This window comes from Crinia signifera, chromosome 1 (assembly GCF_055691185.1).
Source record: "Crinia signifera chromosome 1, ASM5569118v1, whole genome shotgun sequence".
Classification (NCBI taxonomy): Eukaryota; Metazoa; Chordata; class Amphibia; order Anura; family Myobatrachidae; genus Crinia; species Crinia signifera.
In genome coordinates this window covers 263,488,760-263,516,422 of record NC_139217.1, presented here as the reverse complement: position 1 = coordinate 263,516,422, position 27,663 = coordinate 263,488,760, and the positions used below count along the sequence as shown (strand labels likewise).

Genomic DNA, 27,663 nt, shown 5'->3' with positions numbered 1-27,663 from the left:
GTACTTGACTAAGCTCAAAGGGAATCGGTACATCTGTCAGAATGAACTTAGGTCTACAGTCATTAGGTCGACCCCACTAGGTCGACTGGCAGGAAGGTCGACCTGACTTAAGGTCGACATGGGCCAAGGTCGACATGACTTAAGGTCGAATTTGCATAAAGGTCGACATGAGTAAGGTCGACTGGTCATAAGGTCGACATGGGTTTTTCACTGTTTTTTGATCCGAATGTCGACACAGTCGACATGGACACAGTTGGCAATGAGAATCGGACCCTCGCATCGCTCGCTTCGCTCGCAATGCTTCGGGCACGGTGCCTCGCTGCGCTCGGCACACTATTTTATTCTCCCACCACGCCCTAGTGGATGGTAGGGCATGAAATACCGCCTGTCGGCACATGTCGGCTCAAAAAACAGTGAAAAACCCCATGTCGACCTTATGACAAGTCGACCTTCCTCATGTCGACCTTTATGCAAATTCGACCTTAAGTCATGTCGACCTTGGCCCATGTCGACCTTAAGTCAGGTCGACCTTCCTGCCAGTCGACCTTGGCCCATGTCGACCTAATGACTGTAGACCTAAGTTCATTCTAATAGATGACCGCTTCCCACTCAAAGGCACACAAGCTGTTTGGGTTATGATGTAAGCTATCACTCTAATATGTCTTGCCCTATTCCTTTGCTGCCTGGTGGCTTGTCCTGTGCCACCATTTCCATAATTTACTAATGGCCTACCCTTTGGTGGTGGTGGTGACCCATGCACCTGTCCCCTCACTGCTGCTGCTTCATTACTCATCAGCACTGATGGTTCATATTCATCTTGGCTTGGTCGGCAAGCTGGGCGTGGTGGTGTAAGCAGGCCCACCTGGAGTAAGCAGCCCATTTGAACAAGCTCTCTGGGACCTGCTACAGTCACAGCAGCTGCTCTGGCTTCCACAAATGCATGTTTCTGTTCCTGTTAATATCCTCCCGCACACTGTGTCCTTACTCCATGCTTTGATCTGCCACTGGGCCATCCAATATGTACAGCACAGATAGATGCATATCTGGTGTTTCAGCTGTACTACTATAAACTCACTCAAGTCCCTCAAACTCCTGCATTTCATCAGTCTTGTCTGTTAACCTATACTCTTTGTGCACCATCCTTTCCTAAACCCCTTCCACTGTGGCCTTCCTGCCCCATCTTCCAAATGCTTTACCTGATCCCTAAGCATGCAGGACTGGAGTTAAGTAAAAGCACCACATGGCTCTGTCCCCACCTTTTACAATGACCACCCCAATCCCCCACCCCCCTCCCCGTTTATATGACAGAATTGTAGGCAAGATGATCCTGCATTACTATCATTCACATTTAAGTACATTAAGGTCTGGTTAGTCATGGCCCCCCTTGTCTTCAAAACTTTGAAGTGTAACTTCCACTACGCTCACAGCTACATCTGTAATCCCTCAGTGATGGTGCTGATATATTACAAGGTTTTACGGATAGCTTTAGATTACCTATATGGTGGGAAGTTCCGGTTTATAACCTACACGTTGGGTGAACATGTGTGGCTTCTGCTGTTAGGTGCTTCTCTGCTGGGCATAGTCCCTAAGAAGTTGCTATGTAAACTTTAGCTATTCCGAACTTCATTTTCATAGAGTAGTAGGGATAGATTTGCACAGCTTTAGTCCCTTTTTAGTTGTGGTCTTTCTGTCCAGCGTTACAGAATTTGCCTATAAAGGGAGTTGTGAAATGACATGGCCTTGAGGCTGGTGTTACTGTGTGGCATATTTTCCCCCTCCTCTCTGATACCTGGTCCCTAGTTGTTAACTGAGGTTTTGGAGCTTATATGAACAAAGATTGAAGTGTTCGGCGAAAGTCTGATGCTAAACAAAAATGGCTGCTAGTAAAATTGCATCTCAATCAACCATTTATCGGATCATCAAGGACTTCAAGGAGATAGGTTCAATAGTTGTGAAGACGGCTTCAGGGCAAACAAGAATTTCCAGCAAGCACCAGGACTGTCTCCAAAAGTTGATTCAGCTACAGCAGGGGTCAGGGAACTTTTTTACATTTACCCCAAAATATATTTTAGATACGCTGACGTTATTCCCTTGATTTGAAAGGAAGGAAATCATATATTATTAATTATTTAAATTCAAAATTTTATTGGGGAATGGGAGAACATACAAACACCTCATTATATATAATATTATAAATATGCAGATGCTTATTTTTTAGTTACTAGTCAGATATAATTATAAAAAATTATATAAAAAAACTAGCTTAGTTTAACTGTTATATTGCACACCTCCTTTTTCCCCCAGCATTGCACATTAATGCAACTTTGAGGTGAGAGTAATATATGCCAGGCTCTGCTGTTAGTACCGGACGGAGCAGAAGCCACATACCTCTCTTCCTCCTCCCTAGCAGTAGTGTGCATTCCCCGTGTGTCTCTCCCACTGGTCAAATGTGTCAGCCCATCACCATGTACACTACTCACCATGAGGAGGGTCAGTCAGTGTCCACAGTCCACGTCCTCCATGCGCATCAGTCCCCCCCAGCGCCTGGAGATGCAACATGGCTCCTCAGACTCTTCATAACCACATACCTACAGAGGTGGCCACACAGATCTCCTGGAACATAGTGCAAGAGTGCACACTTCAATCTGGCCGGAGTGTGTCCAAGGCACCTATACAATAAGAATGCCCCGCTGTGTCTCCGTAGCGGGACCGGCCATTACCTCCAGGAATTTCATTTTTACCCCATTTGGGATAATTTACCCCTGTTCCCTGATCACTGATCTACGGCATAGGAGCACCACCAGTGCAGAGCTTGCTCAGGAATAGATGGAGACAGGTGTGAGTGCATCTGCAAATAATTTTAGAGGCTGGCCTGGTGCTAAGGGCAACAAAAAAGCTACTTCTCTCCAGGAAAAACATCAGGGACAGACTGATATTCTGCAAAATACAAATGGATTGGACTGCTAAGGACTGTGGTAAAGCCATCTGATGAATCCTCTTTCAGATTGTTTGGTGAAGTTGGAAAATCTCTTGTCTGGAGAAGGAAAGGTGAGCGCTACCATCAGCCCCATGTCATGCCAGCAGTAAAGCATCCTGAGACCATTTATGTGTGAGGTTGCTTCTCAGCCAAGGGAGTGAGCTCACTCACAATTTTGCCTAAGAACACAGCTATGAGTAAAAACGGTACCAAAACATCCTCCAAGTGCAACTTCTCCCATCCATCCAGGAAGAGTTTGGTGACAGACAATGCCTTTCCGAGCACGATGGAGCCATAAGGCAAAAGTGATACCTACAGTAAGTGGCTCAGGGAACAAAACATCACAATTTTGGGTCCATGGCCAGAAAACTCCCGAGACCTTAAGCTACTTACACACTATGCGATAAAGGCAGCTAACAATGTCGTTAGCGATTTACCTTGAACTCCCCAGAGCTATAGAAAAAATGATATATTGCCTACACACTAAACAATTTCTAAAGATAAAGAAAGAGGAGAATAACTATCCAGATGTCCTGAAGTCCTTAGCCATTTTTCCAGCAGTGTGGCCCCCATCTTTTTCTCCTATCCGGGTGAGGCTAAGGTGGAATAGGACCCAGTGATTATCTGCATATCTTTTTATTGGAATTTTTTACTGCAAGTTTTCCCTGTGAAAAAATCGTGAACTTTTATTGTGTACAGTATTTGGAGAATAAAATCCGTTTGTGTATCATACTGGATTCCCCGATTATTCCATATCCACGGATGAGGAGTCACAGCAAAGATACCATTTTGTGAAAAAAGGGCGCTTTAATAAGGTGAGCGTTTGATACCTATGAGCATGTGACCTGATTGGAATGAAAGAAAAATTTATGTGCAAATAGGGCACATAGTCAGTGTGTGGCCCAGAAGATGATTGACAGCATTCCAGGGAGAATTGCAGAAGTCTTGAAAAAAAATATCATCATTGAATGTATAATTGTTAATAAAAGCATTTGACACTGATTAAATGCTTGTAATTTTACTTCAGAATACCATAGTAACAGCTGACAAATAGGTCTGAAAACACTGAAGCAGCAAACTTTGGGGGTTATTCTAATTCACTCTGACAAAATCCTTCTTAGATGGACAAAACCATGTGCACTGCAGGTGGGGCAGGTGTTACTTGTGCAGAGAGAATTAGATTTGGGTGGGGTTTTACTTCAAAGTGAGATCTATATTGCAGTGTAAAAATAAAGCAGTCAGTATTTACCCTGCACAGAAACAAAATAACTCACCCAGCTCTAATTCTCTTTGCACATTTTACATCTGCCCCACCTGCAGTGCACATGGTTTTGCCCATCTAAGAAGGATTTTCTCAGAAAGATTGAACTAGAATAAGGCCCTTTGTGAATACCAATACTGGTGTCATTCTCAAAACGTTGGCCATGGCTGTAGATCATTAATCAAAACTTTATTTAACTGTAGAAATGTTTAGACAAAGGATTGGCAAAGTGTTGTGGACATACATATAAATAATCGCACATATGCAACCATTTACAATTTTAATATGCTTATTTGTACTGCGTATCATTTTAGAAAAAAAATGGGGGCAATTCAGACTTGATGCCTGTGTATGATGCCTGCTAGTAAAGGGATCCTGCTACTTGTTTCCTTCGCTGGCCGTTTGCAAGATGGTAACCGGTCATTTAGTGTGAGTTTTACGAAAAATGGAGGTGTGATAAAAAAATGCTGGTAGGTCATAGGGTCATGGTAAATGCAGGCATATACATGGATATGTCTGTATTCATCAGAGCCGTCCAGGGCACATCATTCCATGGTGATGGGTACTGGGATTGTGTTCCCGTTACTCAGCCCTAACCTGCCGCTGGCTGGAGCTACTTTCAATTGGCGCTGACCACCGCTACCACAGCGTTCCTGCCTCACACTATTGTACACACAGTGGACATATTATTATTGGGTCAGACTGGTCACATTAGCCAGATCTGCTCTTCCCTGATGTACGATTCACTTAACACTTAATCATAGGTCCAACCAGACCTATGCAATTGGAATCATTTAATAAACCACTGTTGTCAATTGTCAATATTAATAGCAACAGAAAGAAACTGTTGCAGAGTAGTATCCACTCTAGTTATTTGCAATATAATATTAATATACAGTAACGGTGTTTTAAGAATCATAGCCAATTATACAGCTCCACATTGCACATACTGTATGAGTAAAGTTGGAGTAATAATCCCATATACTGTATCATGTAAGAACTGTAAGCAATTAATTAGTCCAACTGACATTAATAATTGAGTGATATTATATTGTGTACAACGTAAAGAAATACAAACAGTGGACATAAAATGTATTAACTCCCTTTATTACACTTCGCTTATTGTTTTTTCACTTCTCTCACCAATGCTTTTTAATATTTCGCCTGTTTTATAAGTAACATTAAAGGGGGATATTCAATCACCGGTGAGCATCTCCCGTCGGGGAGATGCCCGCCGGGCCCTATTCAATGCTGTCGGTACTTATGTAATATCTGGGCTCCCGTTTTTTCTTATGAGACCGCGTCCCCTTGCGGGGCTCGCTGCGCTCACCACGCTTCGGGCACGGTGGCTCGCTGCGCTCGCCACACTATATAAAATCAACTCCATGCGTAGTTGGATAGTAGGGTTATGAAAAAATGGGGTGCATTTAACATGGGAGCCCAGATAATACATAAGTACCATGCTGTCTTCCCCTACAGCATTAAGCAGGGTATCTCGGCAGAACGAGCCCGACATCTCAAGCTGCCGGCTGCAGCTTGCCTCTTCCTGGCCACGCCCCCTTCTCGCTCCCCGGCAGGCGGGACATTGAATCCTGCCTGCATGTTCTCGGTCGAGCTGACCGAGAACGGGACTGGGTCACGGCGGTCGAGCAAGCTCGACTGCCGTGACCCTAACATTGAATACCCCCCTCAAATTTACGTTTTAATTCAATTTTCTTTAGGACACATAATGACAAACTGATAATGTCAGAGACCACCAGTAATGTATCCTAGTTTTGTGTGCCCATTATACTGTAGGAATCCTTTCTTCTTTTTTTTTTTTTGTATGATATATAGATTCCTGGGAGCACCTCCCGTGTTACTTAGTTCTGAATTTTGAATATATTCTGAAAAAAAGGAATAACTAGCTACTATTGTATGGATTGTGCGGATTGATCTTTCTCTTTTCACACTAGTAGATATATCTGATCTACAGAAGGATCGGGCAGCGTGTTCTCCATACACATTGCCCGAGCCATCAGAACTGACATCACAAATGGGCACTGAGCTGTCAATCATTGGTGGCTCCCGGCACAGCTGTACGGGCAGTGGGTGAATGGCCCACACACACAGCATGATGCACCGATATATCTTTAGATACAGTATATCGAGCATCCGCTGCGTTGCTGTTCACAGATATATTGCTTGCACACACTAGCTGAGAGTTCATCCATATATCAGGCATTCAACTGAACAGCCAATATATCGGCCAGTGTGTACGCACCTTAACTGTTCAGTGCTTTGTTCCCCCATCAATTCACAGGGGGAAATTTACCAAGTAGGCCGATCATATATACCGTGTACGAATGGGTATGACTGGGATCAGTCATAATTGTCCAAAAATATGAACAGAGAATACAGCAAATTTACAAAGCTGCTGTATTCTCCATATTTGTATTATCCGACAGTGAAGTCATTCGTATTTGGTTGCTGAATTTACCGGCAGCCAAATGCATAGGACCGGCCAGCAGTGCACAGATCAGTCAGAACCGTGCATTGCTTATCTGTGTAAGAAAATAGGAAAAATAAATAAATATAAAAATAGAATGCGGTCCCCCCATCCCAACTATAACCAGCCCCGGACTTATTGAGTCGGTCCTGGTTGCAGAAATACAGGGGGGGGGGGGTTTCCCCCTGTATTTCTATAACCAGCAACAGGCTCTTGGCCCAGTCCTGGCTCCCAAAATATGGGAGACAAAAGCAGTATGGGTCCCCATGGGTATTTTGGAAACCAGCACTGGGCTCAAATAGCCAGCGGTGTCATGACATAGCCGGAGGACACTTTACATAAGGTCCCCTGGCCAAATCACGATCACCTTCACCAGTCAGCCCGGACCAGGTCCCTGGGGGAGTGGGGACCCCTGCAGGGAAACCCCAGCTCAGACTGATGTCCAAGGCTTTCCCTGCCAACCCTGGGCTGTTGGTAAATAATAGGATGACCAGGAGCTGAAATAATTTATTTCTGTATTTCAGTGATGGAATGTGTACAAATCAAATAATTGTATTCGTCCTCTGTCTCCGCACCCTCCTCGCTGGCCTGCAGCAACATGATGTTGTACTTATTCTGAAAGGGGGTAGTGGGATCACCAGACTGTTTCATGTTTTTTTAGATGTCATTCTGCTTATATTATTTATTTATTAACAGTTTCTTATGTAGCGCAGATTCCTTTGCACTTTACAATAGTAACATCCACGTCCCCCATAGAGGGACAATAGAATAGGTATCGAGCGTGGGGCTTTGTTGCGCTCACCATGCTGTCTGGGTCCGGCCAGTCCTGTATGATACGGTGACCCAGCAGTTTCGCCATGGGTCAGGAGGATGGAAAATGTGAAAAAGAAAGAGAGTGGATATGTGTGGACTGTGGGGATGTGATTAGAGGTGAGTTTTCAGGGAACACTTGTAGGTTTGGAGACTGGAGGGGAGTCTTATTGTGCATGGGAGGGAATTCCACAGAGACATACAGTAGTCTTGTCTGTCCTGTATGATGATCCCACCCCTTATCTTAACAGATGTCTATTTAAGTTCTTTGAGTGCGTTCCTCTCTTTTTTGTTTAAATTATGTTTGTGTATATCTGTATGACACTTATTTTTGTCTTTCTTCATTTGATATCTCTTTTTCTTTTGATGACATAAAGTCATGAAATCGTTCATGGTTTATTTTTGTAAAAGATGGTTATTGCTGGGCTTTTATGCTCTAATGGAAAGAATTGTGATTTTCTCTTGAATTTTAGTTATCTTAAAAGGTTTGGTATGTGAATCTATATAAAAAAGAAGCACTTCAGTGGTGCACTCGGATAATAGCTGTTCCAAAGTCAAAAGTCCCTGTTTATCTGTCTCATCTAAATTGACTGGGATTCCTATTCCCTCTAGTTTATCTTGGTTTAGATGCAAAATATCTTTCCCTACACAGATCTCAAATGAATCTATTCAGGCCCAAAAAAGTCTGAATATATTCGGATCTTTGGTGGGGGCATAATTGAAACCTTTTTTGTAACAATTTTATTTGGTTATCTGTTAATGAATGTGAAGATAGAGTATATATTACTTTAGTATTAAGTGGTACCTTAATTTCCTTTGGTCCATTGACTCTACCTCTTTTTCCTCTTTATCTCTTTGGAGTATGATGGATATTTGTCTGCTGGGTGTTGCGTAGATAGTGTCTTTCTCTTAAAATCCTTTGACACCTCTGAATAGGATAGAGGTTTGCTATTGTGATTGGGAGAATAATCTTTAAGTCTGGTATCTTTATTGGATGGATGTTGTTGTTGAGATAATTACTGTCCCTAGATGTTTCTATTTTTTGTGGGTTATAGTGAGTTCTCCTAGTGGTTTCTATTGTTGGGCTTGTATATATGGGTAAATATTCTCGATCATGATGGCAAGCGTTATCTAAATTTACCATTCTGTCTGCTGTTTTGTTATGTTTGTTGTATGTTTGTTTTATAATCTTCTTGATCTCTCAAAAGTTTTTATTTTTATTTTTAACTATTCCTTTTCAAATCTTTCCACCCTATTTATGATTTATTTGCCTTTATCTTTAAATGAAGTGCTATCTGTATAGGGAAAAAGTTTGTCTTTGTTTCGCCAAAATTTTTGGTTAAATTAAAAACCTTCTGTTCTCTTTAATTAGTAATTTTATCAATGAGCGTGGCAAGTAACAACAGTAACCAAGGAAATGGAATAAATGCTTTTCCTGGAGGGCCGCTCGGCTTGCCCCGAAGAAGACAGTATACCGGCAAAATGCGCATCGGCGCGAGATTTAGGATAGCTTAATAATGATTGAAATGTGAAATAAACTGTATTTACCCTTACAGCAGCTGTACGAATATAATACAGCACCTCCACTATAATAATTATTGATGGGCAACTGTCTATTTGATCATCATTGGTGCCCAGTGGTGCCAGTAATGTATACATTGCTGGCCTGTGCCAGCAATGCAAATATTACTGGCTTTAAACTATTGGTGGCCAGCAGTGCTCCGTTTTGAGCGGGTGTGGATTGTATTGTTGACACCACTTAGATCGACAGTCATTAGGTCGACACCGTTTTGTCGACAGGTGGCAAGCAGCAGCAGGTTGTGTAGATAACAGAGGTGCAGTGCTCTGTGTTAAGAGGAGCAGGGCAAGTATGGTGTGTTGCCAAGCGGGGGAGCAGGACCCCGTGTGGAGCCAGCCGCAGTGCAGCAGCCAGCCAGATGGAGCCAGAGATGAGCGGGGCGAGAGAGGCAGCATGGCGGTCCACCGGGCTGAAAGTGGCTAATCTTTCAGTCCGTTTAGGCCGACATGGGACAAGGTCGACATGGGTTTAGGTTGACATAGCGTTAGGTAGACAGGTCACGAAGTCGACATGGGTTTTTTCACTGTTGAGCCGACATGTGCCAACAGGCGGTATTTCATGCCCTACCATCAACTAGGGCGTGGCGGGTGAATAAAATAGTGTGCCAAGCACAGCGAGGCACCATGCCCGAAGCATCGCGAGCAAAGTGAGCTTCGCGAGGGGCTGCGGTTGACTTCAAACTGTGTCCATGTCGACTGTGTCAACATTCGGGTAAAAAAACAGAGAAAAAAAGCCATGTCAACCACGTGACCTGTCGACCTAACCCATGTCAATCCAAACCCATGTCGACCTTGCCACATGTCGACCTTCAACCCTGTCGATCTAATGCATGTCGACCTAACAGTGTCAACCTAATGACTGTCGACCTAAGTGTGGTTGATAAAATGATCCACACCTTGCCTTTAGTACAAGTAATATCTTTCTGATGCCCCTTTCAGACAGCACTAAAAAACTGTATTTTGCTGATTTTTTACCGTTTTACAACGGTAATCTGTGCGGTCTGAAAGGTCCAGCGTGAATTTACCGTTTTAAAATAACTGGTATTTTAAAATGGTAAAAAAGCAGGGTCCTACCCATTTCAGACCCATTTTTCCCCCCGGTCTGAAATGGTACCCAGGCAGCAGTGAGCACTATTGGTCCCCAGCGCAGTGCATATTTAATGAGCCGACCACTCATTACATATGCACATATGTAATGAGTGGCCGGCTCATTAAATATGCATGTCGCTGGCTCAGAGGGGACCAGCTAATGCTCAGTGTACCCTGCCTCAGGTACTGGGGGATGAGGGGGTATGATCGGTGTAGTATCCGTCCCCCCATTTACCTCCAGCAGCCGCTATGTAGCCAGCAGGAGGCTCCCCAGTGCCCCGATCAGTCCTGATCATATGCCGCTGTAAGATCCGTGCGGTGCTGCTCAGGTGGTTCCCATCAATGTCAGTGCAGAGACTAGTGCTGCATGCACTGAGACCCGGCTGCCGGACCCTTCCCTCTGTACTCTGGGTGATCATGGCTTCCCCGGCCAGGGCTTAGCCTGCTGGACTGGATGTGCGGCTTTGCAATGGTCTGGCGGCTCTTCCCAGCGGTAATCCTGTAGCCCCTCGCCAGGTGGGGGCGAGCGGGAGGCGGGCAACTTCTTAAAGCAGCATCTGTCCCATCGTGCGGGGACTATCATGCTGCTTTCACACCGCAAACCTACTTTAGACCAGGTATTTAAAACTTTTTTTTAAATACCTGAGCAAGTTTAACCCCTTTCACATCGCATGTAAATACCTGGTCTAAAGCAGGTTTGCGGTGTGAAAGCAACAGTTCTGTGCTGCTGTGCCCTCCATTCTCTGAAGTCTCTCTGGTGCAGGGGGATACTGAAGGAGATCCATGCAGAGAAGTGATCTGGCCGGCGGTATCACGTTACACGGGGAGCCTGACAGCCAGCATGGGAGAGGAAGGGGCACTCACGGAGTGAGCATACTCAGGCCAATAGTAGAGAGAGGAATGAGGGATCTGCTGACACTCACTAGCTGCAGGAGGTAAATGGGGGGAGGGATACTAGCCCCCTCATACCCCCTCATCCCCCAGTACCTGAGGCAGGGTACACTGAGCATTAGCTGGTCCTCTCCGAGCCAGCTCGGTGCATATTTAATGAGCCAGTCGCTCATTACATATATGCATATGTAATGAGCGACCGGCTCATTAATATGCACAGCGCTGGGGCCAATAGTGCTCACTGCTGCCTGAGTACCATTTCAGACCCGTTCAGATAGCAAAAAACGGGTCTGAAACGGATTGGACCCTGCTTTTTTACCGTTTTAAAATACCAGTTATTTGAAAACGGTAAATTCACTCTGGACCTTTCAGACTGCACATATAACCGTTTTGAAACGGTAAAAAAACAGCAATATACTGGTTAATATGTCCGGTCTGAAAGGGGCATAAGAGATCTATCTGTGAAGTAATATAGCTATTGAAAAAGAATGATATTTGTTTACTTACTACAATTGGGGACTGGCAGAAAGCCCAGGATAAGATACAATATCAAAAAACTAAAACAATTGTATCAATATGTAGTTACATTTGATAAATAGCATGGAATCTAGAGAAGCACTTCATACACAATGAGAAAAAGTCATCCAAAATATTCCTACCAATATTGAACAATTCAATAATAGATCGGTTAGGGAAAACAGATAATTAAAGTGATAAAGTAACACTAAAGTAACAGGGAAAACAGATAATTAAAGTGATAAAGCATCCTAATCACAATTTTAATTACTAATTCTTGACTTAAATTGCACCTCTTTAACTATCTGTATATTGTACAGAAAGGATGTAATTTTTCACAACTCGGCTTTTTTTACAATATATTAATAAACATTACATTTTAACTTTTAATTATTCAAGAGGTCGAGGACTTATTTTCTGCATAAAGATCTGTGGTAGGAATTGGTTATCCTGAGCCACTTCTGCCAAAACCTGCTACATATTTGTTCTCTCTCTGGATGACTATTTGGAGACCTACACCACCATATAAAATGAGGACTCTCCAGGACACCTGAACTTTAAGGGTTGGTGGAGATCATACAAAACTCTGAATTCAGTGTACACTTGTTTTATTTTCTTTTCTTGTTTTTATTCTTGCTGGCTATACACCGATTTTTAGCAAAGTATTAATAAATGAATTGTAATAGATCAACCAGTCTGTTTTAGCATCAGTTTTTAGCGCTGCTTATCTTTGCATTTTTTCTTGTATCACAAAGGACTGACCATCCTGTTCTAAAGCAGCAGCTGGGTACAAACCACTCCTTTCAAGCGCCCCTGATCCAATCCAACTTAAGGCCCCCCTACATTATGCGATTTTGGGCCGATTTCACCCGATTTCTGCACTTTGGGCTGATAAATCAGGTGAAATCGGGCAACATCGCTTGTGTGTGACATCTGATGTGATCCGATGCGCAGTCCCATACGCATCGGACAGGATCAGGGCGTCGGACCTGCTGAACATAAGATATATCTGAATCTGACACATCATGGGTGCTTAAAAGCGCCCATGATGGGTCAGATCCGATATATCTATTGTATGGCTCTGGACTCTCCTCCTCCTGACACCCCGCCCCCCGCAGTAGCAGCAGCCGAAGGACATCACCGGTAGAAGAACTGAAGCAGGCTCGCCGCGAGATGGGAGAGAGCACCGCTGCTGCAATGTCCAGAGCCTAAAGTGAGTTGTTCTCTTTGTATACAGTACACTGAAATCAGGCTTGAGCTCCGGCGGAGTACGGCGCCTGATTGCCTGTGCGGCTCTCCATGGACTCCTGTGTTATAAAAATATAAACATAGGAGTCCACGGTGAGCCGCATAAGCAATCAGGCGCCGTACTCCACCGGAGCTCAAGCCTGATTTCAGTGTACCGATGTTACCTGCACAGGAGTCCATGGAGAGCCGCATAAGCAATCTGGAGCTGTGCCTCAACGGAGCTCAAGCCTGATTTCAGTGTACTGTATACACAGAGAGAACAACTCACTTTTGCGCAGGACATTGCAGCTGCGGTGGTTCGTCTCTCCCATCTGTAGCAGTGTCCACCACCACGTCGTTTTTAATTTGTCTGAATATTGGGTGGCTAACCTGAAGGTTCATGTTCAGGTCTGCTACTTAAGTGTTAAATTCCATTATACTACTTTAACAAATTTCCCATGGCCAGTAGGCATCTGAAAATAGTGTGTTAATGTAGCACAATTGAGACTGACAGTGAAAAATATATCCACGTTGCCAAGACAGGATGAGGTCCTTGTACAGTATGAGGATTTTTTAGATTGGTGGGTACTGTTCTCTATGCATCCAGGATGTGTAATGGCTAAATACAATTGTTTTATGATCACCCCCAGTGGTCGTGCCAGTATTTAGCATTTGTTTCCAAACCGTGGTTACTAAACCACGAACCACGGTTCCCCGTAGCACTGCGGCTCACTAGCACAAGCGGTTGGTCTGATCCCAATTATGTACAAGAGAATTTCTGTAGGTTGGGCCATGCACTGACTGTTGCTTTAGAGTGGCATTGCAGGCCATTTGTACAGGCTGCACTGCACACCCTATATACAATGTTATGGCTGTCCCCCCTTGGACTTAGCAGCTACAGTAGTTAAGGGTTCAGAGAAAGAACAGAAGGGCAGGATTAGAGGTGTAGGGGGCGTGTCACACTATTTAATGTATTATAATGTGTAACTGGCACTAAAACTGAGGGCATAATGTGAAGAGGGCACTACAAAGCATAATGTGTAATGCATACTACAACAATGGGCATAATATGTAATGGGCACTACAACTGTGCATAATAAGGGCAGGGGCATTACAGATAAATCTCATAGCACATCCAATTTGCATCAGATAAATCACATGTGATTTATCTGACGCAAATTGGATGTAAAAAATGGCACCTCAAGTTTCAAATTGTACGTAGGCCTCCTGGGAAGCTGCCGGGAAAGTTCAAGGGAAATCACATGCAATTTTACAGGTCAGATAAATCTCATAGTGTATGGGGGCCTTAAGTGAGATTGGTCCACACAACATTACATTTTAATCTTATGTTATAATCAGTTGGACGTAATGCAAATATCTTTCTAGAGTGCATCCGGATATCTCTACCAATCCTCTTTTTGTCTTTACAAGTTTACTATTAGAGAAGGGTAGCACCACCTCTTTATGAGAGCTATAGAGTTATATAAGAATCACAATTCAGAATAATAAATGATAAAAAAAATATTATTAGAGAGAAAGAAAATATTTTTGCGATACGTACAAAGGAGTACTCTGCAGAATCAAAAAAGTCTTCCTCTAGAAACTTGATTTGATTCTCTATAATCAAATTTCTCATAAATTTGAATATTTATACCCAATTAAGGGAATATGTTTAAATAAATATATTCTTGTAATACCCAATTTATCTAATACTTCCCTCCCTCCCTATGTGTGAGCTGCTTAGCACAGGACACCCCCTTTTTGGTGCCTACTTTTTACCATTGTTGAATACCCCCTTCTTTAGCCCAATACAATTGATGAGTCTTATCCAAATCATGCATGAGAAAGGTTTCAGCTAGTCGTTAACTGTGTTCTGTTATGATAGTAGCTACGTTTTTCCATTTTCTTGCCACATTTTCCATAACCTGGCCCTTAATAACCGGTTTTGCCACCACCCAAAATAGGTTTATATCTTGCACATGTTCTATATTGTCATCCATATACGTATAAATGGCCCTTTGCAAATGAGGGCAAAAATCTGTGGCATTAGTAAGATAGGATGGAAACCTCCAAGTGTAAGCTGTTCGTATTGGAATGCGTCCTGCGACCTTTTCATACCCATACCCAAATTGCTTAGTGGGCGCCCAACAAACATATAAGTACCGATTTCAGAGATAAAGACAACATACTAAGAGCATACAAATCTACATCTCTAAAAATTAATGACTTTACTATGCTCATTTTTCAAGACTTTTGCATGGTGGTATCTCTCAAACAAAGAATTCAGCCCAATCTGTAAATCTTTATATGACAAAAGGTTTAAATTTGCTCTCTTATATCCAGCAAAATTGAAGGTTTATCTGGATGGAAAACAGTTGATCTTCAACACTCCAAATCTCATCCTGCTTTGTCATTTTCTTCTGCTGAAAGCCAAACACAATCTCCTCCTAATGGCTGAACTTACACATGTCTTATTAATTACTAATGTATAGTTACTGAATGACGGGACGAGAAGCCACAGATTCACTGTATGTCACGTACTATGTTATATTTAGTTTTTGGTTATTTCCATGTATTACTGAGAATGCTGAGTCTTTGAGGGGCACCAATCTCTGGTCTAGCAGTGTTGCCAGTATGATTATTTCTGAGGCGATGCAGAGGTAGCAACCAGAGAAGGTAATAGGTCACTGTCCTTCAAACCCCCCAATCTCCTCTGACCAGCAGCAGAAGACGGGGAAGGGGGGGGGGGAGGTTTGCAGCCAGAGGCAGGCCCAGAAGAAGTACTCAGAAGTCCAAGGAGGTACTTGACATGTGGCAGTAACTGCACTGTAATGGTGAGCAAGCTGCTGTGACAGGAGGCTTGGGAAGCCGCAGCCATTGGTGATGGAGTAGTGGTATTGAGCAATGCGTCCACATCTACAATGTAGCAGTGCAGTGTAGCAGTACAGCTTCAGTGCTCCTGGTCCCCAGCTGTGGGGACCGCTGTGGCCGCTGCATCATGGCAGGATAGGAACACATGCCCTCCGTTCCTCCCGGACTCCAGAACATGGTCCCAGCGCCACGAGTAGGCCTCAACCCAAAGCCGACAGTAAAGACACAGAGAGATGCGGATTGTCATGCAGAAACCAGCTGAACTGGGTGCTGATTCTCCGGTGGACTTCCAACCAAAGGTATAGTAAGGAGTCAGTAGAATCAGAGCTCAGCAGGAACCTGTCTTCCTAGTTAGCCCATCAGGCCAAGCCTCTAAAGTATCACCTTTTAATCCACTCAGTTGCGTGGTTTTTCTATATATATATTGTGGCAGGCACAGCATCATTACACATGAAAGAAATGTGGAAGATCCAGTCCAGGTTTTAGAGCAACAGCAGGGAAACTGATGTGATCAGTATCAGAATTGGGCTGATTAGCGGCACCTGTGCTCTCCTGATTTCAGGGTTTCCAGGGCAGAGGGTCATTACTCTTGATGGTGGAATAGCTGCTCAACTGATGGGCCTGGGTGATGGCTACTGTAGGGACCACTGGAGCTTTCTGAAGAGTTTAACTATGCTGTGACACTTGTATGCTGCAACCACCCTTGCTTATTCTGTGTACATGGTCTGCTGTGACCTTCTCCAAAATAAAGACCAAGACTTCATCTTGATCCAGTATATGTGATTCCATGTCACAATATATGTATATAAGGTCATTTATTTTTTCTATTGATGAGCATTTAATTTAATTTGTATGTTCTACCTTATTTTTATTTCTATGTTCCATTTTTCTATTATGTTTTAATGTGAAAGCCTTGTATATGTTTATTCCAATTATTAATATAAGTAATTTTATATAAAAAATCCAGATTGTCTAATAAATACCATTTAAAGGACCACTTTCCTATCATTTTGTGATAGTAGCAATCTTATCTTATATTTATTTGAAATTCCTTTTTTATTTGAAATATATTTAATGCATGATTTGCCCCAGCTATATCACAGCAGCTGCTGTTAATGCTTCACTGAGACCAAAGGATGAAGGTCAGATACACTGCAATGTATTTATTGGCATTACCAGAACTCTGGCTCTAACAGTGCATATATTCTCCAGCTAGGCCTATACTTGTATCCCACACATTTTAATTGGGAATGGCTTCAGCCACCATAAGATCATATGGCTCAACGCTCAATCTTTTGATTCCAGGTTTAAAAAAAAAAAAATAGAATTTCCTTATAGTACATTTGCTAAGGGGTATTTTTCTATCCAGATGAATTTGTCCTAGATAATTAGAAACGGGGTGTTGGTCTGTTCTTGTCATGCCTGGCTACATTAGATGCATCAGCAAGCTTATTATACAGCTCTCAGAACTCGCTTCCTTTTTGCCTCTAGAGTATGCAGCTCAGGGGTAGTCTAGAACTCACTTTGATTGATATATATCTGACCCATGACTAAAGGTAAAAAACAGTTTTTTTGTTCCACACAGGATTCCTACCACAATCGTTCTAAAACCTCAGTCATTTTGGGGTTTTGATTGTAATACAACCAACTTCACATAAACGTTTTGTTTGTAAATGGTTTCATCACCCTGGAATTCAGTAGTTGGCGGTGCTCCCAGAGTCAGAAAAAAATTATATTTGCAAGAAGAAAAAGTCCAATCAATTAAACATTAAATGGACAATTATGCAGTGAGAACCATTAATGCTGTATTTTTATAATATATACCAGCTGACCCGCCCGACGTTGCCCGGAAAAACCTTTTTTTTTTTTTTTAATTTTCAGAATTGCTGTAAAATGTCATTTTATGCTGTGCCAGAGGCGCAATATTGTAATTTGTGAAAACCTCCGCCATAATGTTAGAATGTGTTTGCATTGATACTCAATGCCAGCAATTAAATCAGGTGTGGTATTGTTGCTTGAAACGCACCACTCCTGACTTGATAGCTTGTGTGTGTTGATGAATTCCACATCCACTCCTGAGATTTAGCACCTATGATGCATTGTTGTGTGTGTGTTGTACTGTTTTTGTGTGTTGTAGTGTATGTGGGTGTGTGTGCTGTGTGGTGTTGTGTATCTGTCCAATGTTTAAGTGTGTGAAGTGCGCTATGTATTTATATATGTGTGTGCAATGGTCGAAGTGGAAATTTTGAAGTGGGGGTATGGGAAATTGAAAGCTGAAGTTATGTGCACACTCCAGAAAAGGAGAGTGCTGCCACTCAAAAGGGGGCATGTCCTTGAGTGCAGTGTACTATGCCATATGCCCCTTATACACATTATGCAAAACAGTAGTAGGCCCCCTTACACTTGCCCCTTAAACATTATGCCACACGGAAAGAGCCAAAATTCCCCTTATGCAGGGGTGGATTGGGATGGAAAACCAGCCCGGGAAATTTCTGGAAGCAGCCCTAATGGGGGCGGGGTCTGCTGAGGGGGCGGAGTTTTTCAAGAGGGGCAGGATCCCTACTAATAGACATACAGATAGCGGTAGATGCCAAAGGAAAGAAGATAGGAACCCTGCGCTTCCTATTGGGGTGGATGAATAATTGAACGGGGATGGTCTCTTTCTGTGATGGAAGGTTCTTGTTCCTTGGGTTTGGTCCTCCGGTTTTTATACCTCAAAAAGGGCACCTTGGAACCTTATCTGGAAAGGTAACACTGGGATCTGCGTCTGGAGAATCTATGCAGGGGTCCACCCGGGTTGTTACATCTGACCCCCCCATATGCTCCATAACCGGCCTTTGGTGAAAGGCCAGATACGGTACCAGGCTTTGTTTGTTCTTATATTTTCAAATTGTTTGTTTTTTATGGTAATGAATTGGTTGGTTGGTTGGTTACGCAATGAGTGTTTCCCTTATGTATTTCTGAGGAAACTAGGAAGAACGTGGAAAAAATCCCTGAATTTACTAAGTGACCCCCGATCTACGCCTAAATTCTTGGCCTAAAGGAGAGGCCCAGATACGGTACGAGTACCCACACATTTGTTCTGCCTTGCGACGTGTGTGTTTTAAATATCTGAGGAAAGATTTTCTCCATCTTATTTTTGAGGTATAAAAACCGGAGGACCAAACCCGAGGAACAAAAACCACCCATCACAGAAAGAGACCATCACCGTTCAATTATTCATCCACCCCAATAGGAAGCGCAGGGTTCCTATCTTCTTCCCTTTGGCATATACTTTGTAGTTGGTGGTACTACCAGGTGCCCAGCAGCATCCAAGTGCAAGTGCAGACTTTTTTTTTTTTTACCTAGATAGTGGTAGATGCTCAATTAGTTCAAGAATTTGAGCTGCATGCAGTTGTGGCCTTCCTTGCATCTTTTGCTGCAGTTGCATCTGCAACTTTATGCAAATGACTTAACAATACCACCATTGACTGCACCACTGAAACTTTCACCTGCCCTGTCCTAGGTGCAGATCATCCATCTCAGCATCCGTCTCCAAGATGAACAATTCAGCTTCTCTGTAAGCAACGCTATTTTCAGCAACTCGCCCGTATCACTTCAATCACACGCCCATAATGTGTCTGAATAGCCAACCCCTTGTAACCGCTAGGAAAGCAGAACACATTTATAATACACTTAAAACAATAAAAGGGGGAAAATATTAAATTGACCCCGATAGGTAGACAAACTGACCCTTGAAGGGGGAAAAACATCTGTCCCCACAGGAATAAACACATTGGCGCCAAACAGAGAAAAAAGCCACACTGACAACAATCCCCCCCCCCAAATAAAAATAAAAATCATTAAACATTAGCTCCCACAGGAATAAAATAAAAACACATTGTGCTCCACAATAGAAAACAATTGGGGTGTAAAGTATATGTCCCTAGACTGGAGATCCTGGGTGAAATTTAATAGGATGAGAGATTCAGAAAGTGAGAGATTTGGTGAGAAATCTCCAGGTTTTTTAAAGCGGCAATCATTTACACTGTAAAATCAAACTGGTTTTGCAGTGTAAATGATTGCCGTTTTAAAAAAACTGGAGATTTCTCACCAAATCTCTCACTTTCTGAATCTCTCATCCTATTAAATCTCACCCCCTGTGTCTAGAAGGCCTTGGGTTAGCGTGTACATTCTATTTACCTGGGGGGAGGTGGGTATGGCCAGTTCTGTATGTCCCTGGGGCCGTGCATCTAGGAAAGGGTATATTTTGGAGGCTGGGGATGTATTGGATTGCGGCTATATGCCAAAGGTGGGGTGATGTTTAGGGTGGGTACTGTACGATGATGCCTGGAGGGGAGCAGGGGGCCGTGTGGAGTAGTAGTGGGAAGCAGGGTCAGGCTGGAGTAGTGGTAGCGCAGATAAGGGGACAAGTTGACAGTAGTAGTGGTGGGAAGCAGGTTGGAAGTAGTAGTGGTGATCAGGAAGCAGGCTGGTAGAGGTAGTGTGGATGAGAGGGCAGGCAGTTAGTAGTGGTTGGGAGAAAATGGCAGGCAGGGTGTAGTATTGGGAAGCAGGGGGCTGTTGGGAGTGGTAGTGTGGGAATTGGGACCAGCTAAGAGCCATAGTGGGAAGTAGGGGCAGACTGGAGAAGTGGTAGTGCGGATAAGTTGGCAAGCTGAGAGTAGTAGTGGGAAACAGGCCAGTTGTAGTGGAAGCAGGGCAGGATATGAAGGAAAGGAAACCAGAATCTCACCTTCTCTCCACAGCTCCCGGCTCCCATCCTCCGTCACTCCCTCTGCTATCGGAAGCAGCCTCACACAGGTGAGACAGCTGCAGAGGGATGCTCCTATTTCCCACTCCAACTCCTACACAGCAGCACCAGCACACCACTCTCTCTGTGGCACATGGGTCAGCTGAGCTAATCTCTTCAAGCCGACCCCGTGGGTCAGCCAGAGCCATCCTACAGATTATGGGGGGAAGCACAAGTGGCGAAGGATGAGAAGGGGGCACCGCTAGGCACAGGTGACAGCACTGATTAAACTAAAGTCAGGTGCTTCTGGTTTGCTTCCCTCTGTGAAGTTGAGCTGGGCCTAGGCTTACAGAGTTATTTGTATCATATTATATATTGTCTGTGTGAGTAGTTAGGGTTAGGCTGCAGGTGTTTGGTCAGAGATAGACTGGGGTGTGTATGGCCAGAGTTAGGCTAGTGGGGTGTATAGTCAGAGATAGGCTGGGGGAGTGTATGGGCAGGGATAGGTTGGGTGGGTGTATAGACAGATAGACTGGGGGTGTATGGGCACAGTTTGGCTGGGAGTGTGTGGTCAGAGATAGGTGGGGAGAGTGTATGGTCAGAGATAGATGGGGAGGGTGTATGTTCGGAAATAGACGGGGAGGGTGTATGGTCAGAGATAGATGGGGAGGGTGTATGTTCGGAGATAGACGGGGAGGGTGTATGGTCAGAGATAGATGGGGAGGGTGTATGTTCGGAGATAGACGGGGAGGGTGTATGGTCAGAGATAGGCTGGGAGGTGTATGGCCAGAGTTAGGCTAGAGGGGTGTATAGTCAAAGATGGGGGGGGGGGGAGTATGGTCAGAGTTAGGCTGGGGGGTTGTATGGTAAGTGATAGGTTGGGGGGTATATGGTCAGAGACAGGTTGGGGGGGTGTATGGTCAGAGACAGGTTGGGGGGTGTATGGTCAGAGTTAGGCTGGGGGAGCAAGGTTAGAGTTTCACTTGGGGGGTGTATTGTAAGTGATAGGCTGGGGGGTTGTATGGTAAGTGATAGGCTGGGGGGGTGTATGGTCAGAGATGAGGGGAGTGTGTATAGTAAGAGATAGGCGGGGAAGGTGTATGGTCAGAGACAGGTTGGGGGGTGTATGGTCAGAGTTAGGCTGGGGGAGCAAGGATAGAGTTACACTTGGGGGGTGTATTGTAAGTGATAGGCTGGGGGGTTGTATGGTAAGTGATAGGCTAGGGGGGTGTATGGTCAGAGATGAGGGGAGGGTGTATAGTAAGAGATAGGCGGGGAAGGTGTATGGTCAGAGATAGGCTGGGAGGTGTATGGCCAGAGTTAGGCTAGAGGGGTGTATAGTCAGAGATAGGTAGGTTAGGGGGGGTGTATGGCCAGAGATAAGTTGGGGGAGTGTGGTCAGAGTTAGGCTAGGGGGGTTGTATAGTATGTGATAGGTTGGGTATATGGTCAGAGACAGGCTGGGGGGTGTATGGTCAGGGTTAGGCTGGGGGGGGTGTATGGTCAGGGTTAGGCTGGGGGGGATGCAAGGTCAGAGTTAGGCTGGGGGGTGAATGGTCAGAGTTAGGTTGGGGGGGTGTATGGTCAAAGTTAGTTTAGGTGGTGTATGGGCTTAGTTATGGTGGGGGTATATGGTCAAAGTTAGGATGGTGTTTGTAGAATAAGGGTTACCCTGCAGTGGATTGCTAACCAGGGGTGGATTACTAACCTTTAGGGAGGCTGCTTTTGGGGGACTTCCAGACCGACTGAATAGACTGCAGCTCTGCATTGCTCCAGCAGGGACCTCCGGTTCTAGGATACCTGTCTGCTCTCCCTGCCCCGCGGCTGGCACTGTGGAGCATTCCTCCAGCAGCCGTGGACGGACCTCCCCTCCTGACATATAGGCAAGGGAAGGGAGCAGACGCGCGCACATCAAATGAGCAAAGCACCGCGGGAGGAGCTGCGTGCGGCCGCACATGCGTGCCAGCCCTCCCGCGGCCATTTTACCTTCTGTCAGCGATGAGGCTGACTGCGGCCATATTTATATTGGGCAAAGTGCTGTGGCCGCGGCCGCGGACATGGCGGTCACCCAGCCAGCGGTGTGAGCGGCCACTTCATGTCTTTTATGGGCCGGCCCACCGGGAAATGGCCCGGTTTCCCGGTGGGCCAATCCGCCCCTGCCCTTATGCGACACAGAATGAGCAAAAAAATTCACATTATACCACCCGGATTAAGCCAAAATTCAAGTTATACAGTAGAAATATTTAGACAGCGCTTAGAGATAACCCTTAGCGGCCTAAGGTTTCATGTTATATAAAACTGAAAGAGCCAAAATTCACATTATGCTACATAAATTAAGCTAAAATTCACATTATAGAAAATGGATTGAGGCAAAATTCCCATTATGCCACCCAGATTGAGCCCAAATTCACATCATGCCACCTGGAATAAGACCAAATTCACATCATGCCTTCTGGATTGAGCCAAAATTCACATCATGCCACCTGGAATAAACCAAAATTCACATCATGCCTCCCGGATTGAGCCAAAATTCACATTATGCAACACTGAAAGAGCCAAAATTCACTTTATGCCACACGGATTGAGCAAAAATTCACATTATGCCACGCGGATTGATCCAAAATTCACATTAAGCCACATGGCGGGGTGACGCATGGACAGAGACAGTGGGGTGACACGGACAGAGATGGCGCGGTGATGCAGGGACAGAGATGGTGGGGTGACGCAGGGACATGCACCTCTATGTCACACTACATGTCACATTCCTCCCACCTGCTACCTGTCACATTAATCTGACCTGACTCCTGGTGGGGAAATATAACATATCCCTCTTGTATTGCTAAATAATACAATTGTATTCACAGAGATTCCATTTCAACCATATTAATTTTTTAGTTATATTAAATTGCACTGGTATAACGATTAGATTAAACATGTAGATCTAATTGCCACAGTTCTAGATTACGATCTCTGCACAAAAAACACAGTGCAGTATTATTCCCAAAATTTCAGTAGCAAAGAAGATGGTCAAAACTAGCCTGTAATGAGGAAGGCTTTTCAAAGGCAAAACCTTCACAATGTGTTTAAATAGTGTCAATATTTGTTGCTACAGTTGTAATGCCCTATTGATGAACACACCACTTAAAGCAAGGTTATATCAGACAGGCTTATTTACAGATTTCTAAGCAAGTAAATTTGCAAATATCTCATCAATTCTACTTCTTTGAAAAAGCTGGGAGTCCCCCAGTGAAACGCATCAGCCACAGGCACCCCACCAATATTCCTCCCACTTTGTGGATTACAAAATTGGATTCCTGAACCAGGACCACCAGCATCAGCCACTGTGCAACAACCAGGACACAGAGCAGTCAGCACCACTCAAAGGGGCAAACTTATTCCATCTGCAAATCCAATGCAAGACTCTTCCCTCAAATCGTGAGTGGTTCACTGAACTGTCCAAGTAAATGGTATACCTAGTCCGTCATATGGAACAGGATCCTTACTAAGGAACTTTTATAGGGGTGCCTATCTCAGTATCCAGTCATGAATTGTTTTTAAATTATCTTTAATATCATTTTTTAATTGTGTTTTTTAGTTGTGTTTATTCATGTATACAATGTTATATTAAATATACCGTTGTTTATAAATTTAATTATCCAGCACGCTGTGTGGTAATCAGTTTATTTCCTCAGAGCGCAGCTTTTTTCTCTTTTTTTTTTGCATGTGGTCTTTTAGGGATTGACAACCTCCTCATTCAGCTGCTGCTTTATTTGAGTAAGGAGTCCAAGGGGTAGCGCCTGTTAAACTGTCCTAGTGACAGCACATCTTTCTTGCACGTGTGCCTGAGAAATATACCTAGGTTTTTCTTTTTTGAGTGCCCCAAACATGAGTCTTCTTTTTCTTCTTGCAAACCATGACTATAGGTGCAAATACACATTTCTGAGTACAAACCAAGTATTAAGTCCAATAAATTGTCTGTAGACCTCCGAGACTGTATTGTTTCGAAGCACACTGGGGAAGCGTACAGAAAAATATCTGCTGCTTTGAAGGTCCCAATGAGCACAATGGCCTCCATTACCTGTAAATTGAAGAAGTTTGGAACCACCAGGACTCTTCCTAGAGTTGGCCAGCTGTCTAAACTGAGTGAACGAGGGAGAAGCGCCCTAGTCAGGGAGGTGACCAGGATTCCAATGGTCACTCTGTCAGAGCTACAGGATTTCTATGTGGAGAGAGGAGAACATTTCAGAAGGATAACCATCTCTGCAGCAATCCACCAATCAGGCCTATATGGTAGAGTGGACAGACGGAAGCCACTCCTTAGTAAAAAGCACATGGAGGCCCACCTTGAGTTTGCTAAAAATGCACCTTAAGGACTCTTAGACCAGTCTGAGGAGACAAAGATTCAACTCTTTGGTGTGAATGCCAGGCATCATGTTTGGAGGAAACCAGGCACCGCTCATCACCAGGCCAATACCATCCCTGCAGTAAAGCATGGTGGTGGCAGCATCATGCCGTGGGTATGTTTTGCAGCGGTATGAACCGGGAGACTAGTCATGATAGAGGGAAAGATAAATGCAGCAATGTACAGAGACAACCTGAATAGCCTACCATCAGAGGTGGTAGACGCAAATACAGTAGTACAATTTAAACATGCTTGGGATAAGCATATTGATATCCTTACAAAAAAATAAGGATCAAATATGGTTTGAGGTAACATGTTTAAAAAAAGGGGCAGACTAGATGGGCCAAGTGGTTCTTATCTGCTGTCAAATTCTATGTTTCTATGTTTCTTAATACCTGCTCTAGAGCGCTCTTGATCTCAGACAGGGATGATGGTTTATCTTTCAGCAGCAATGACCCTATGCACACGGCTTATACCACTTCTCTCCCATATTGACGGTTTATACCTCTTCCCCAATGCCCTTTATATTGTTACATTAATGTGTTTGCATGCTCGGATAGTCAGACAGATAGAAATTTCCTTTGCTTTTTAAATCTATTTCTTTCCCATCCCAATGTAAGTCTACTTTCTATGAAATGGCATCTATTTTGAGAATCCATCTTTAGAAGACGTTAATAGCATCTATTTAGTCATCAAAGCTTCACATGAATGGGAGTAATTATGGGCACCATAAGCAGCAGGCTCAGATTTTGAACAAATTGTACTTCAAAACTGTAATGACTAAAACAACCCAGAGGCTTTTTCTCTAATGTGACTTTATGATGTAAAGTATTGCTATATCAGCATCATAGTGCATAGCACATGTGGAGTTCTTGAGATTATTTTGACAACTGTTTAAGGCCCTATTTGTCAAAGCTTGCAGAGATATTAAGCGGAAAGAGATAAAGTACAAGTCAATCAACTTCTACCTGTCATTTTACAGGCTGTGTTTAAAAATAAAAGTTAAGAGCTGGTTGGGCAGTACGTTATCTATCTACACTTGAACTTTCTCCAAGCTTTGATAAATGTCTCCATAAATATTTACACAGTATTTAAATATTTTAACATTAAATAGTGTAGCATTACTAACATCTTATTATCTTCTTATTTAACATCTCAATTCCCTATGACCCTTAATATTTTCTCCTATCTTTAAATTTCCCTGCTCTTGTTAGACATCAAAATAAATGAATGTACCATATACTGTAGCTACTGCCATGACTTGCCAGTTGGCAGCGGACTGGAAGCAATCCTCTGTCTTAATAATCTATTGTAACCAGAAAATGGAATAAATAAGCACTCCCCTAATGTCGACTCTGGCCATTTAACACCTGGTGCCCTCCTTCCTGGAACAGCATCCACTTAAACAGAGATGTTTGGCAAGGAAGGCAGCACTCTCGGATTTGCAAAAGTGAAAAACGTGCAATTTTGGGGGAAATTTACTAATATGAATTTGTTAAAAATAGGTGTATTCATAGGTAGAAATACACCTATTTTTTACACATTTGTATTTTCGGGATTTACTATCCCAAAAATACAGCAATTCGTATTCTTAAAGATGGGACATTCATATTTGTATTTACAAATATGAATGTCTACACCATCGATAGAATATGACAGGAATCACCATTCAAAAGAATGGTGGTTCCTGATTTACTAAGCAGCCGTATTGATAATACGGCTGCTAATTGGTGTAAAACAGGCACGAAAATACGACAGGAAAATACACCTTGATTGTCCTGTCGTATTTGCTTTAAGCCTGCACGGATCAGTCAGATCCGTGCAGGCTTTAGTGTAAAAAAATAGAAAAATAAATAAATGAAACAGCGTGGGGTCCCCCCCCACAGCCATAACCAGCACCAGGCTGAAAGAGCCGGGGCTGGTAATTAAAAATCAGAGAACCCGACAAATAGGGGTTCCCCAATTTTTAACAACCAGCCCCAGGCTCCAGGTCCGGGGCTGGTTCCCAAAATACGGGGGACAAAATGACTAGGGGTCCCCCGTATTTTAAGAACCAGCCCCAGGCCAAACCAGCCAGCAGGGTAATGTCACAGCCGGGGGACACTTATTATATAAGGTCCCGCGGCAAAAACATTAACCCTACCGACCAGTCAGCCTGGCCAGGGGCCCTGGGGGAGTGGGGACCCCCCCAATAAAGGGGTCCCCCCTCCAGGACTTACCTGACCAGGCTGAAGCCTGGTGCTGTCCCCGGTGACCCTGCGCTGTGGTCACCGGGCTGATTTCAGTGTAAAAAAATAGATGAAAAACTATTGTTTAAAACTGTTGAACTATGAGTCCCAGCAAGCCTCCCCCGCAAGCTGGGACTTGGAGAACCACAAATCCCAGCCTGCGGGGCATTAAAGGGCCCGCTGGGTCTTGTAGTTCCATAGTAATAAAAATAGTACAGTAAATACACACTGACACAATGAAAATAAAACTTTAATACATCCATTACACACATACTGATACTTACCTATCTTGAGCCCATAGGTAGCCCTCTGTCCTGGTGTCCGGTGTCCTGTGTCGTCCTCCAGGTCCATGTCGGCGGTCCGTGTCGTCCTCCAGGTCCATGGCGGTGTCCGGGTCCGAAGTAATCCATGGTGGAGATGTGGAAGGAAATCCCACTCACCTGGTCCTGTGGTGAAGATGTCTTCTCTTGGTCCGCCGTAGTCCAGGTAATCTTCAAGCTGCCGGCGCTCCCCGCACTCTCCGCATCGAACTGAGGAGAGATGCAGAGATATTTCATATTCTGCGCCTCTTCTCAGAGTGATTCTATTGGCCG

General features: G+C 43.9%; 1 protein-coding gene across 1 annotated transcript in view; it reads right to left on the bottom strand.

Annotated features, from left to right (window-relative positions):
* The window catches only part of KISS1R (KISS1 receptor), a 154,630-nt gene that overhangs the window by 23,169 nt on the left and 103,798 nt on the right, over window positions 1-27,663 (bottom strand). The window lies entirely within an intron of this gene.